Source organism: Haliotis rufescens, unplaced genomic scaffold (genome assembly GCF_023055435.1).
Source record: "Haliotis rufescens isolate VD_foot unplaced genomic scaffold, xgHalRufe1.0.p SCAF_53, whole genome shotgun sequence".
Taxonomy (NCBI): domain Eukaryota; kingdom Metazoa; phylum Mollusca; class Gastropoda; order Lepetellida; family Haliotidae; genus Haliotis; species Haliotis rufescens.
In genome coordinates, this window is record NW_025964257.1 from 1,757,013 (window position 1) to 1,771,779 (window position 14,767).

General features: G+C 38.0%; 1 long non-coding RNA gene across 1 annotated transcript; it reads left to right on the forward strand.

The window, feature by feature from the left end:
- The first annotated feature begins 3,283 nt into the window (after window positions 1-3,283).
- LOC125374202 lies at window positions 3,284-5,502 on the forward strand. The gene is made up of 4 exons (XR_007218558.1): window positions 3,284-3,372; window positions 3,695-3,790; window positions 4,798-4,892; window positions 5,318-5,502. It is a non-coding gene; the product is annotated as an uncharacterized LOC125374202 (long non-coding RNA).
- The last annotated feature ends 9,265 nt before the right edge of the window (window positions 5,503-14,767 follow it).

Consider the following 14,767-nt stretch of genomic DNA (forward strand, 5'->3'; position numbering starts at 1 on the left):
AACGCTGCCATTAATGTCCATCCTAAGAAACTTCACATAACATTTTAACATTTATGGCAATGGCAATTAACTTGACAAATACATTTCTGAACTGACACTACCACACTTGGGTTATAACTAAAGCGAAGGCACCACTGATTTTAGTTCGTTATAACCGTAGTTCCTTATAAGGATATATACAAGCATGTGAACAGGAAATGGCCGGCAGCTTGTTTTATTCGTCAGTTCCCTATAAGCGTTGTCGTTATAAACGTGGTTCACTGTACTTTTGAGTGGTTTAAGATTTACATTCCAATAAAACGACCGAATGCTAAATAATAATGTGGTATATTATTCTTATTATATGTACAGAATAACATAGAAATGCAGCAAAGAGGGTTTGGGTGATCCTGGCACAGTCAGGCTGGCTAGGCTCATCATCAGCTCAGGGCCCTTGTCGCCTCTACACGCAGCCCAGACAGCGAATGCGACTTCTCATAGGAAGCGCTTCCTTGTTACACCCACCCAGAACGTTTCGGTGAATGTGAAGCCTCCCCAACAGTGCAGCCTTCTGCATTGCCCAGATTGTCAGAAGGGACGTATTTTCTGGCAGTAAACCCGGGTACATTGAAGTCAGCCAACAGATTGGGAGGTACCAAACCTATGGTACCGAGAACAATGGGTAGTCGGACAACTTAGTACTTGGGATGCAAGCGTCACATTTCGAAAGCGAGGTCCGCATACAGTAAACTACGTTGATAACGAACATGCTTATAACAAACTTACCGATATAACGAACTTGTTTTTTAGTCCCGGCCATTTGTTCCATATATGCTGTTTATATGCTTATAACGATCTATGGATATTACGAACTAAAATTAGTGGTTCCTTTGAGTTCGTTATAACCATAGTTTACTGTATTTGCCATGTTTTTCCTGAATCTTGTCAATCATATTAGTGTCAAAAGGGACAGAAAATTGAATGATAAAAAATCATTGAATTTATCAAAAAGGACAAGATCAGGTTTGTTGGCCTGGATATTTTTGAGGCTGTATACTGGCATGATTACATTTTGATGCAAAATCACACACTGACGGTATCGAGGGGGAAGTGACTGGTCCTGAGCAGCAAACAGAAAGCCTTAGGTTTCACTTTTTAGGCCAGCCGACTTCATTCAAGTGAAGAACTCCCCTCTGTTGCAGATCCTTTCAACACACGGTTCATAAACTCGATGCAGTGGTCGTTCAGATAGCCTCTCCTTGACACACTGAGGCAGATTTGATATGGCACTTCGCCTTGGTTGCCTTGTTTCAAATGAAGAATGTTGTATTTGGCGTGTCTAAAGGACATAAGAAAAGGATTCGACAATGAAAATCTTTTTTTAGTGTGGATTCTCATTTGGCAAGAAGTTCATCCATGTAAAGGAGTTGAGGCAAAATGATCTGTGCTGAAGGGGTTCAGGATAATAACCTCCTCTTTTCTAAGCAAACCGCTTAAAGGATTCAAACAGAAAAAGCAAAGGACAATTCGTGCTCGAATAGAAATGAGTCCGAAGTCACCACCTATCCCTGCGAATACATCTCAAGTTGACTAGCAATTCCTTGCAGACTTGCAAACATTCGCTCGGGAATGTCAATACATCCCTGCGATTAATAAAATTAAAACAGCAGGAAGGTGAATTGAACACCTACCGTTAAAGATGGCTAGAACGATAGCGTCTTGTGGAGGGTGTAACCCCAACTTCTAACCATAGGTGCAAGGATAGGTGTTGGAGAGGCAACACGAGGGAAGGCGGGGTGGGGGGGAGGGAGCATCGTGCTGAGGTCGTCACAGTTTATCTCATATGAGAAGGCCAAACAAATCACCCGACATGTCCCAAATTGTGGATGTTCTTTGGCGGAGAGTGTGCGCCAGAGACGCAGTACACGCGTCCAGCCTGGAGGAGCTCTTCAAGGGCAAACATACTCAAGTTTATGAACAGTATGCCATCAAGGTATCACACATGTATCACTCAACATGTTGGACATATTGATCTAGACGCCCGAAATATATGTTACAGACAGTTATCGTCACCTTCACTATCATTTCATCGGTTAATTTATTTTTGACTGTAGAATAGTTGAGGAATTCCTTGTTGTTGCTCACGCTTTCCAAGAAGATCAACCGAAAAACAGATGTGCAAAAGTACACATGAAAACATTATCATGAAGCGCTTTCACAATAATTTCGCAACCCGACCCCAGAATTATTTAATTGCATGAAACCGATGTACCTAATGCCGATGTACCTAATGGTAACCATGGGTGTATAAAGATTTACGAACCATTTAATGTTAATCAATAATACAGAGGAGGGAAGGTCTCATGTGTTCGAGAACATCTTGATAGTAGGATATACAGTATTAAGGTTTGTACTTATACACAGGCATATATGGCAATATGTTTATTGACCAAATTGTGTATTACCAAACATACAAAATTCGCGATCAGTTGGCGGCCTCCTTCCGACTCTCAAATCACAACTTCTGGTGAACATACATTTCATTTCGGCCACTGTGATATTGTCGGTGGCCTTGACTTGACTATCTTGTATTTTGTAACATTCATAAATCATAAAAAACGTCACGTTAAAAGATGGATGGTTGGAAGATTGGTTAAGTGGAAATGGCCCTTTGGTATTTCAGTCGTAATCAATTTTATTATCCATAGGGTTATAAATAACTTTTAAATATAGCATGTGCACTGGTGTTCACATTAATAAACTGTAGCTGACTGTTTGAAAAGCAATGGCCCCAGCGACCGGATGACGAACTTATCACTCATTCATAAATGTTTTTTTTAAAAACGATAGAACATTGTATTACTTATCATTATATAATTTTGTCCAATAGGACGTTCATTCTAGGATTGAATATTTTATAAAAAAACATACAAAGACATTGAACTTGATTCACGAATAAATGTTATACATAATATATCTGAGAGTTGTATAATTCATAGGAGAAATGGTAAGTGAAATTTGTTTACACTGGAGACGACATGAGCACAAAGGCCACTCTTTCGGCTAATTGTGTCAACTCTCTTGTCAAAGTGAAAGGGAAAAGTTACCGAAATTATACAACCTTCAGGAACATTCAAAGTGTTTCTGAGTCAATTGCCCTTTGCTGATACTTCAGTCAAAATCATTGTGTGTTGAGATCATAATTTGAAATTTGAAACGAAAATACTGTGATGTTAATCTTTCTTGAGAGAAGAAAGCAAATCTTGTGTGTAATACATGTATTTATTTACGTCATACATTTTTCAGCTGATCTCCTCGGATTAGTGGTCTGTGCATATGTCTTTGTGATTATTCTGACAATAATCGTGGCGGTGCTTCTTTTTCACGAACACAGTAAGTATAAGTGGTTTCGTTAGATTTCAATGAGTGAAAGAGAGAGTAGTTTGGGTTTTCCGGCCCTTTTGAATAGTATTTTAATTATATGAAAGCGGGGAGGAAAGCTCGAAATGATTATGATGAGACACCTTTTGGTGAAACCAGTGATCAGAGGATTCGAACCTGCGATACTAGGTCTTTGTTACACCTAAGGGGCTGTGCACATCGAATTGCGAAGCCTCAGGCGACTGATCCACCAATAAGGAATGTAGATGATGAACTTCATTACCCTAATACACCATGTGTCGATTGTAACCAATGTATGTATGTCTATTTCAAGGCAATACGAAATGCAAAGTACCAGCATGTGTTATGGCCGCCGTATTGATCTTCATTTCTTTGCTGTTCATCATTCTACTGTTTGTGCTGCATGAAGGTGGGATACTGCAATTAATGTATTATTGATATGTTTTGATTCTTGTAGTCTATAGTGTACCTCTTATTAATGAAAGTCTAAACCTGCTCTCTTGAATTTCTGGACAGACTGAAATGAAGCAAAATCATCAAATCATCGTCCATCGATGTTATAATGTCAAAAGTTGCGTAGTTCTAATTGTGCATTCAATTAATATCCAATATATCCTAATGGCAACATTAACTTGTGTCGCAGTGTTACAGAGAAAGTAATGTTCGCCTCATATGTCTATTTGAAGCTTTCCAAAAATACACACCTGTTGATAATTATGCTTGAAAGTAGTAAGTTGTTATGAATGCATCAATGAAACTTTTATCAGGTACTTAATGTTACTTATTTTCTGCATTATATGTTCTTTGATGCCATCTCAAATATCTGCTCATCACATGTAAGCATGTAACACATTTTCCCTGGAAACAGTAATAATCAGTTCCAAATGAGAAATAAATGTAATCTTACAACAGAATGTCCAGCGGTCGATTATTGATATGACTGAATATATTCTTTGTTCTTTGTCGAATTGCACCACATATCTATCTCTCTTTTGTTTGTCTCTATCATAAATTAAAAGGTTGAGCGAGTAAGTTAATATATTAAGTCGCATCAGACATATTTCCATCATAAGGCCAAATCGATCGAGACGAAAAATTGTCATTGGCACACAAAATAATTGTTATTACAAGTAGGATGCTAACTTGTCTTTCTGTGGTCAATAAAATATACGTATGTATGGTTTAAAACCGTTTTTTTAGCTGACTTTTGTATCAATGAAATGAGATAAGACCAAAATGACAAGCGTATAAACCGAATACGGTATAAATGGATAATGTAAAACAATGTATACCAATGTATCGTTAGTAGAGTAAATTATCTTTATTCCTAATCCACACACAACGATAGGAGGTATTTGACTGAACTGAAATATTAATTGATTGACGTTAATGTTTCAATGTTATTTGATATTTCAGCTTGCTCAGATGCCAAATGTATTGTCGCTGTCATAATCTGTATCCTCGGACTTATCGTGGGAATAGTAGCAATGGGACGCCTATTCAGGGAAAAGGTATGCAAATGGTTGTCATGAAACGGCTATTATCTAAATCATTAAGAAATTAACACATTTTAAATTATCAACTTAATAGATCAGCACAGGTGGCCCAGGCATCTGAGGCGCCGCAATTCGCTGTGCAGAGTTGCGTCCCTTGGACAAGCCAGAAGCCTATGTTTGTGGGTTCGAATCCCGGTTCACCCCGAATATGTTTCTAGTTTTGTCAGCACCATACCCGTGCTCGTGGGTTTCACAGAAGTGATAAACGTCTAAGACCCGCATCTCTTCGGGCGTTCCCCCAACATTAAGCTGTCACGCCGTGATATAACTGGAATACTGTTAAAAGCGGCGTTAAACGAAACTCACTCACTCACTCACTGATAGATCAGCATGAACACATTATCTCAAATGAGTGCAAGTAAATATGATATTTGTTTCAGATAAGACAATGTTGCTGCTCCACACCCAGTGTCTGAAACTCGGCAGAGTAAACTGAGAGCCCAAGCTCTGTAGGCCCAAGCATTTTAGCTGAAGCAGGGAGCCATACTCATATATTACACACAACCAGTCAACATAAAGTCTTGACTGCTATCACACCGAGTTCCCAGAGACTCTGGTGATAAAATAAGCCTACATTTATGAAAGACATCTTTGATCGTATTGTTAATAAATATGAAAGTTATGTTTATCACAACATCTAAACAATGAATTTATTAATTTATTTTTTTGTAAAATAAAAATATAAGCAAACACATTCATAACGTCCAGATTTAGCACCAAGGAAGCGAGAATTATGGCGATTTTCGGCAATTTTAAGATTTCATAACGAGCTATCTCCCAACTTATTTCTCATTTATTTTTATTGTTGAAGTACTCGGGAAATGATAATAAATAGATTTTCTAGTACGATCTATCATTACATATTTTCCGAAAATAGTTGCTTTCCGCTCAGTGACATGAGAAATTACGGGAAATGCCACCGTTTTCGAAGCTTTGTAAAAATAATACGTTCGATGTTAGGGTTTGTTAGAAATCTCTGAACATCAAAAATGTTACAGTATGTTCGCGAGGAGTATTTTGTAACATGCAATTGTATGGATAGAAATTGGTTTCTTATGACGTTAATCTATTATACGAATCGTGATTGGTCAAAATCAAGCACATAGCCTAAGGCAGCCAATTAATTTACAGCAATGGATACCGTTCTCGAGTATGATATATTACATATTTAGAAGAAAGTCGTTAGTTTAATCGTGTTATTTTGAACGATTCAATCTAGAAATCATTACCTATGTTGAAAATATGAAACAGCTTGGACATATCGTGTTAGGTTACGATCTGTCACAAAGATTTTTCATGCATATATTTTGGCTTTAGATATCGTGTCTTAGCTTAAAAATCGAGGGCGACAAATGCAGAGATGCCATTTGACTTACAATACACGATCTCACGAAAAGACGGAAATTGTAACACAGATGTAAGTTTGATTTTTTTTTTAAAAGTGTTTGTTGATTTTAACTATTGCTTTATTTAATATATTTACGATTTGCTTGAAACGTCTTTATATTGCTCTTTGACATGTTTCATGTGTTGTCAAAGCATGTGTCTCAGATGTCTTTTGTTAAAAACATTGCTCGAAAAATTGCATAATTATAAATCTATTGGTATAATATGATACATTGAAATGAAATACGCATTTTTAGACTTTGTGAAAAGTGAAAGATTTAATAAATAAATGATATGACCGGTAGATCTATGAAACTATATATTATTTTGAAGTGGCGACGTTGTGGTCGGTACGTCGACCTGCGGTTTGGAACGAGTTAACGAGCTGAGTACTTTAATACTTGGCCCTGTTTCACCAAGCAATCTCAGTGTTTTTTATAATTCGTCTCCAATGTTTGCAGCTTAAACAAAACTATCATCCCGAGAACACATTTGTCGGCATCGGGCCTAGAGGCCGAAGTCTATTTGACACTGTCCACACTGTCACCAATTAACCTCACTGACCTTGTTCACAGATATCAACCTGGATAGCTTTATGGTTATTACAAAAGACAATTATACGGCATATGTCCTGAGGGAGATGTGATTTTCAACCATCTCTAACGAGTATTAACAATGTTAAAAAACTTACATGTTCAAGTAGTGCTAATTGTTTACATATTCAGTATACATCAGTGGTGTCACTTTGATGGCATATGCATTGGTGCCATATCATACTGAAACATGAGTTTCATTTTTATCTCTTTTTGTATCTACAGTCTCTCATTTTTTTATATTATTCTGTCCATTTGTTTTAGAAAGGATAGTGGAAGTGACATGTGATATAGATGGAAGATGTTGTCTGACATATTTCAGTAAGACACAAATATGGTCTTTTTTTATGAGAACCTTTTTTGTCGTTTCCGTTTTGGCTACGTTGTTGAATCTGTCATAGCCTTAATGCAGATAGTCACTGTGGACATTGCAAAACACCTTTTCTTATTTGTATAAAAGCTGAACGATCGTGTACAGTTCGAAATGGTAGACACCTCGATTAAGATATTATGTATATGCAGGTTTAACTACACATTATATACCGGCTGTATGTATATCAATAAGCTGTGGGTGTATGTTATATATATGTTCACCTCAGATCATATATAGTGTGTAGTAAACACTATTATCTTTATGTAATTTATATTGTAAATTGTTTACTATAATGCCTAACATATGTCAACACTATTTACGCGCCGGCTGAAGAACACTTTGGCAGGTGACAATGATTAGGGCGTTTTTTATCTGTTAACACGAGGGCGGCCTAGCTTGTAGTAATTCATGATTTTTGTCTGATAGCAAATGAATAAAATAGAGTCGAGTAAATATATCGCCCATTACTATGTTAAGTATGTGTCGCATGTACAATGACAAACAAATTCCTTATTTGCATATGGTCTTTTGGAAGAAAGAACGCTCATCTAGCATACAATATACTGCACTATCATACAATCCCATTCGATCCACACATACAACGTAATATTAAGCTACTGTAGTATTGGTAGAGCCTCCCAAATCTCTCGGGCTAGAATGTGGGATGAACATAAATACAATAACGGAATGTAAATACTTTCATGTATGAAGACAAACACTTACTTCATATTTCACATAACCGGACATTAATTATTGAAATTAGTTATTGATAGACGTAGCTTCCACAAATACATTACAAATGCCTTCTGAAGGTTCATGTTCATGACGCAGTTGAACCAGGTAGTTTTACAGCAGGTATGATATCAAGAATGTTGTGTCATCAGGAACACTTTAGTTTAAAGCTAAAATGGGTATAGTTTGGTATTCCCACATGCACCATATATCCAGTGATCATCTAAACCACACTTATAAATGAACAATGTCGCGACCTGGCAAGTATAAATAACTTGGAGGAGCTGAAATGATATTAAGTTTAGTACACACTATGTATGTAATGCGATCATGTGTTTGTATTAAAGAAGAAAAAAAGTCAACTCTTTCGTAATATTTATCATTATATTAGTGTGCAACTCATTGATATCTGTTTATAGTTTTTAGAAGCTGCATTGACATCCACAGTTGCAAAATACACAAATGCAAAGAATATAATATTCAATAGTTGCAATTGCTATGACATTCTCATTCTTGCAATTGAATAAATGGTTTAACGTATCCGACATTAACAGTGCAAAATGGTCGTTCCTTTGTTCATATGCAAGAGGGAAACTGGAGCTGCTTTGAACAAAACACTGCGTGAATGTATCTATTATGTTTCTACATTAACAACCATGAACCGTAAAAAATAACAAAACCCTTTCCACAATCAAGAGACCCATTGTACGTATCCGACTACAATGTCATGCGTTGATGAGTCAAATAGTAATGATACATGATGTTCACGGAATGGTTACTGATGTGTCATATTTGGAAATGTTCTTCGAATGTCTCGCATCCAATAACTCTTGAACAATAGTGTCTTCAGTAAATCGGCATTTACTGATGCACATCTGAAACATAGCACATAAGTAAGGACGACGTCTATCATATACTGGTGAAATGATGATTATGAACACGTATGACAATTAAATATATGTGTCCAGACGAATTACCTTTGTTTTGTCTCTCTTCTATAGGCTATCACACAGATTATCCCCGCCATGGACAAGGCGAGTAATAAGCACCGGCAATGGACCATGTTAATATGTCTGTGCACGACGCCACAAGCTCCCCATATGTAATAAGAACTGAAAATATGTTTTGTTTTGACACGAGTGCATGAACTTTTCTTGACATGATTAGTTTCGTCCTGTAAACATGTTGCAAAACCTGTACATGAATATTTAACAAACAACATTACACACACGTTATATTTCAGTTTCCATCCCCAGATGTAACAAGAGTTTGCCACTAACGTGGCTATATCCCCCGCCCATGTTGCAGAATTTATGACATAATTTAATCTATACAAACCCTAACCTTTTTTTAACCGAGGTGGAACTTGTCATGGAAATTGTAAAAAAAAAGATGAGTTTGGAACCTAAGTCCATCTTGTTGCCATGGAAACGTAAACAATAAAAATGTCTAAAGTTTCCCCATAGCAAAAGGCACCAGTTCAGCATGTACCTGACAGGCCTGCAAAGTTTGATGAACCCATATTGAACGGTTTATGAATTATGCTCCGGAAACGAAACGTGACGGACGGACGGAAGTACGGACGGAGCCCGTTTCTATATCCCCCGCCAACTTCGTTGGGTGGGGGATAAAAAAACATGTATTATTCCATTGAATTAATTGAGCGACATAACCCTTTCCATATGCTAAAAGCAGAGTTGATTGCACGTATACATGCATGCCATGCGACACTATGTTAGAGCAGCGACTACTAAATAACGGATTACCATTCAAGTGAATTCAAGCATTTTGCATTTGCAACTATAATACATATACAAATAATACAACAATGTTAACATGAACAAAACCAAGTCGTTTCTTTTTCTGAAGAATACAATCTGATTATAATAATCATTTTTTATAATATATAGCAAGTATTCAAGTTGGTAAAACATATGGTCATTTATATAGGGACATTAATATTACCCAGTACTGGAATACCGCTCTGGGGTCTCATTGTATTATCATTTACTATTAAGCAATGAACCGCCATCGTGAACCTCGCTTTGGCGTTTCATTCGTGCTTGACTCATACAGATGTTTTCCACGACTATTGATGTGTATGTGTAGTGTATCAGTATTCATCAATATCACTTCCACTAGCGAAAAAGGCCCGACACTGTATGTAAAGCGATTTTGATTTTTGTGTCATCAGCACCATGTTCGTGCAAAATGGGTTTTCCTCAAACATGAAACTGATACGGCCTGATATAACTATAAAGTTGCATTAAACACAATACACCCTATATTACTCAATCGCATAGCTCACCTTTCCATGAATTGTTGCTAAAGTACAGTTGACAAGATTACTCACTTCCTTGCACGTATCGTGGTATCTGACACACGCGTAGTGGTCGGTGTTTGGCCTCATCTGCTCAAGATGTAAACAGTGTAACTTGGCTTGCTGAAGTAGGCTCTTTACAGTGTAATATTCCCACCCACCCCTGCACTGGACACGGACATAATTTCAATAGTTACTTTAGGGACGCTTTATATAAAGTGATAGTATGTGATAAAGATTCTTGGTTCAATCGCACATGTGGCTGAATGTTTTCTATTAGAGAAAGGTAAATGGTTACTATTATTCGCTGTGTTTTCCACCTGTTGACCAAGTTATGTTTTTACAAACCATATTTGAACGATCTTATAAGAGGCAAAATAATAATCATTTTATTTCCATTAAATATAATATCATCAGAGAATATAAATAATAGTGACAAAACCAATTCCATAATCATAAAATAATTCTGCCAAAAGCACAGGCCCTTGCACAAGTCCAACTACACCGATTTATACTGACAAGATATATCTTGTGTTCCTTCTTTTTAATCAGCGATTATTTATCACCTCACATACAGACACACTAGAGTCTTTGTCCTTTGACGTTGGACATACTTTCTGAAACACATCTCCTGTATTATTACCTGCAACGTATATGACCCCTTCGCGTGTGTAGAAAGGGTTCAAAAGTGAAGTTCGCAAGTCGTGAATCAACCCGACACGGGATGGTACATTTCTGATGTTGTCACATTGGCCACCCTTTGTCGGCGGATAAGCGTGTATTAGCTATACATTATGATATTCTATATTTGACAAATATATCGCCAAAATTGATGCAATGTTTTTTCACTTTCGTCTGGCTTCATCAAATCAAATAAAACGAGTAAGTACTTCTTGTACAGCTGTGTCATATTTTAAGATACATTCAGTATCTGTAGGTTCTTGGTTTGATTTCTAACTTATCACTGTAGACTATATGCATGTACGGTTTAGGGACTCTACATTTGCAAACGTATTTCACGTGACTGTGAGGTGACGTTTATTTGACCTTCAGGTTTGTGTTTAGAATTATTTAATTTCAATGTCACTCAGGAAAATATCCATTCAAACCAGCCATACAAAACAGATTAATACTGTATGTGCAAACCAAAGCTATATATTATACCTTTCAGTAAAGCATATTTATTAAAATTTGAAAATATATACAATCATACATGTAAAAAACCGCATGACAATCATTAGGTTACTTAAACGATCCTTTTGAATGGTGTCATACGCCTTCCTCACACAGGTCAAAAGAGGAATGTTTACAATTAAAACGAAATATATAAGCAGTATTTCCAAACTGAATCAACAACTACTTTTCTTGCCCTTCGCTTAATTACACGCAACACAGTTGTTAAAATAGCCATACCCAAATGTTTGAATTTGGAGAGTAAAAGGGACATTCTCCAACCTCAATTAGCCATTGTTGTGCGTACAAAAGCAGTGTTGCCTGTACTTAAAGTATACTGAACAAAAAAAGGTTCCTGTGACATTGAATAAGATTTAATGCAAAGTTATGTTTTTTACCAGATCTGAAACAATTTCGGTTTGCAACAGATAAAAGCCTCCTGTAAATGTTCAAATGGTTTAATTTGCCATACTGTCTTCAGAAAATGCGTGATTTCATAAAAAAAACATGAACATGCCAAAATGTCAATTTAAAAATCAATAGCGTGTGTGTCCACACGCAACACCTCTTCGTCTCGTGGAATGGACCAGGCGTCGCACAAAGTCCTGTGGGATATCTGTCCATATCTGCTGGAGCATGTTTCGAAGTTCCTGGAGTGTCTGTGGAACACGTGGTTGACGTCAAAGGCGCCAATCTATCTAGTCCCACATGTGCTCGATTGGTGAGAGATCAGGGGACCGAGCCGGCCAGGGGATGACATTCACGTTGTTTTGTTGAAACAAGCAATATGAGGCTGGGCGTTGTCATGTTGAAAGGTAATGCCTGGGCCATGACGACGCAAAAATGATAGAATAACAGGGCTGATGATCTCGTCGCGGTAGCGCTGTCCTATGAGATTTACCTCTACCACTATCAAACGGGTCCTCTGTCTTGCTGTAATCCCACCCCATACCATAACGCTGCCGCCCCCTAACCAATTTTCTTTCATGACAAAATGATTGACGTAATATTCACCTCGACTTCGGTACACTCGAATCCGTCCATCGCTGTGGCTGAGGTGAAAACGAGACTCGTCAGTGAATAGAACTTGTTCCCAATGCATGGCCGTCCAGCGTAGACGCTGTCTGCACCACTGTAGACGTGCTTGACGCTGGTTTCCTGTCAAAATGGGACGTCTGGCGGGTCTTCTGGCGACAATCCCTGCACATCTGAGGCGACGACGTACGGTTTGTGAAGATATTCGTCGAAGGCCAGAGATGCTTCTTGCAGTCACTGATGCTGGCTGGAATCGATTTCGTAGGCGTGTTGTTCGAATCCAGTTGTCTTGTCGATTATTGGTTACGCGTTGCCTGCCACTCCGAGGATGGTCTCTGGCTGCATTCGTCTGTTGCCAACGTTGCCATAAACACCAAATGGTGTTTCTGTGGACGTTAAATTGTCCTGCAACATCACGTTGACTCGATCCTGCTTCAAGCATACCAATGGCTCGCAGACGCTCATTTTCGGACAGGCGTGGCATTTCATAATGTTGATTAATTGCCTAATTTTGTTGTTTTTCTGAGTGGTTGTTGTCAGCACGATGCTAAACAATGCATATGGAATCGCGTTAACGCACATGTTTTTATACCCATTCTTGGGTAGTGAAATGCATGGGGCTTGCATAAAAGTCAACTTTTGCATGGAATGCATCCTTTACTGTAGCAGCTGCTTTTTTGTGACTTGATTCCATACATGTACCACAATATTGAAAATAAATATAGTGAAGTCGACTTCAACTTAATTGGTAACTTAGCCAGAAGTTAAGTAAACGCGAATTTACTATCCTGTCTCTTAGTTTGCACTTCCGCCATGGTCAGTATACGCTTGCCATTTTGAGTAAACAAGGCGATAATAATGAATGTTAGGTATGGATTGCCCTTGTAATGAATGTTAATGAATGTTTTCTTGATAAACACAATTTAGAACTACAGCATGTACTCAATCGAGAAGGGAGGATCGTGAATATTGCCAGTGTAAAACAAGATTTGTTTATTTCATTTACCTATCCATCCCCTATACTATTTAACAAAGAAAATCATTGTTGAAGCGGCGCCCTTTTACTTCACCCAATTTCGATATTAACCCAGATACTAATACCGCAAACCACTTGCACACAGAAACCAAGGTGTTGCGCCTATGGGGAACTCACAAGTACATATGCAACTTAGCCAAGCTCACGTTCATAATGACTCTGAGACAATATCATAATGAACAGACAAAATGACAAACTGTGGATACGATAAGAGGGGGAAGTCAATATTGTGGCCGGGACGTTAGAATAATCAAGAAATGAAATTTCTCGGCTGCAGGACAAGTACCGTCAGACGAGTTGGCATGCGCTGAGACCCGGGCGTGTCAGGCCTAAAAATGAACACCCAGACAAAATCATAGATTGCTCTACACAATTGATTCAAATTTCCTCCTGTTATCATTAGCGAAATCCGTACAATTACAGGAAAGGGAAGTTCAACAACTACCGTTAAAGACCGTATGAAAGCAAGTCATTGTGTGAAGGGTATGACCCCCAAAGCTCACTGTTGGTGTCTAAGGTTAGAATGGGCTGGCTGTGCGCAAATGGCGTTTCACCATATTTGCAGACGAATCAAAGTTTTGCTTCCAATTCACAGATGGCAGAAAACGCTGTTTGCAAAGTAGTGGCGATCTGTTTGTCAGGGCAACTATTCGTGTCCATGATCAGTATTGGGGCGGTAGTGTGAAAGCGTGGGGCGGTATAACACATGATAGGCGAATGGATCTTGGTACTGTGGATGGACATTTGATAAGCCAGGGATAAGTTGACCGAATTTTGCATCCAGTCTAGGTTCAATTCACTGAAAGTATTTTAGAAAATTTGGACTGCCTTATGACAATGTCCGACCACATCATGTCGAGGTCGTCACCGATTGTCTCCGACGAGAAGGGATATTGAACTGGTCCGCAAAGTCAAGGTGTCATGCATGGATCACCCAACATGGTGGACACACCAGATACCGATTTAAACGCACAAAATGTATTTTACTGACATTTTTCGTCATTGACTATCATTTCAACAGTTTGCTTATTGTTTTCTTGGTAGTATTTGAAACATAGTTCGGATGTACATGTAGTTCCAAAATAACAAAGCTCATGCAAGTTGACAACACTAAGTAGAATATTGTGTAAGATTACTTATTTATTCACAATGGGAAAAAAACACTATATATTGATACATACA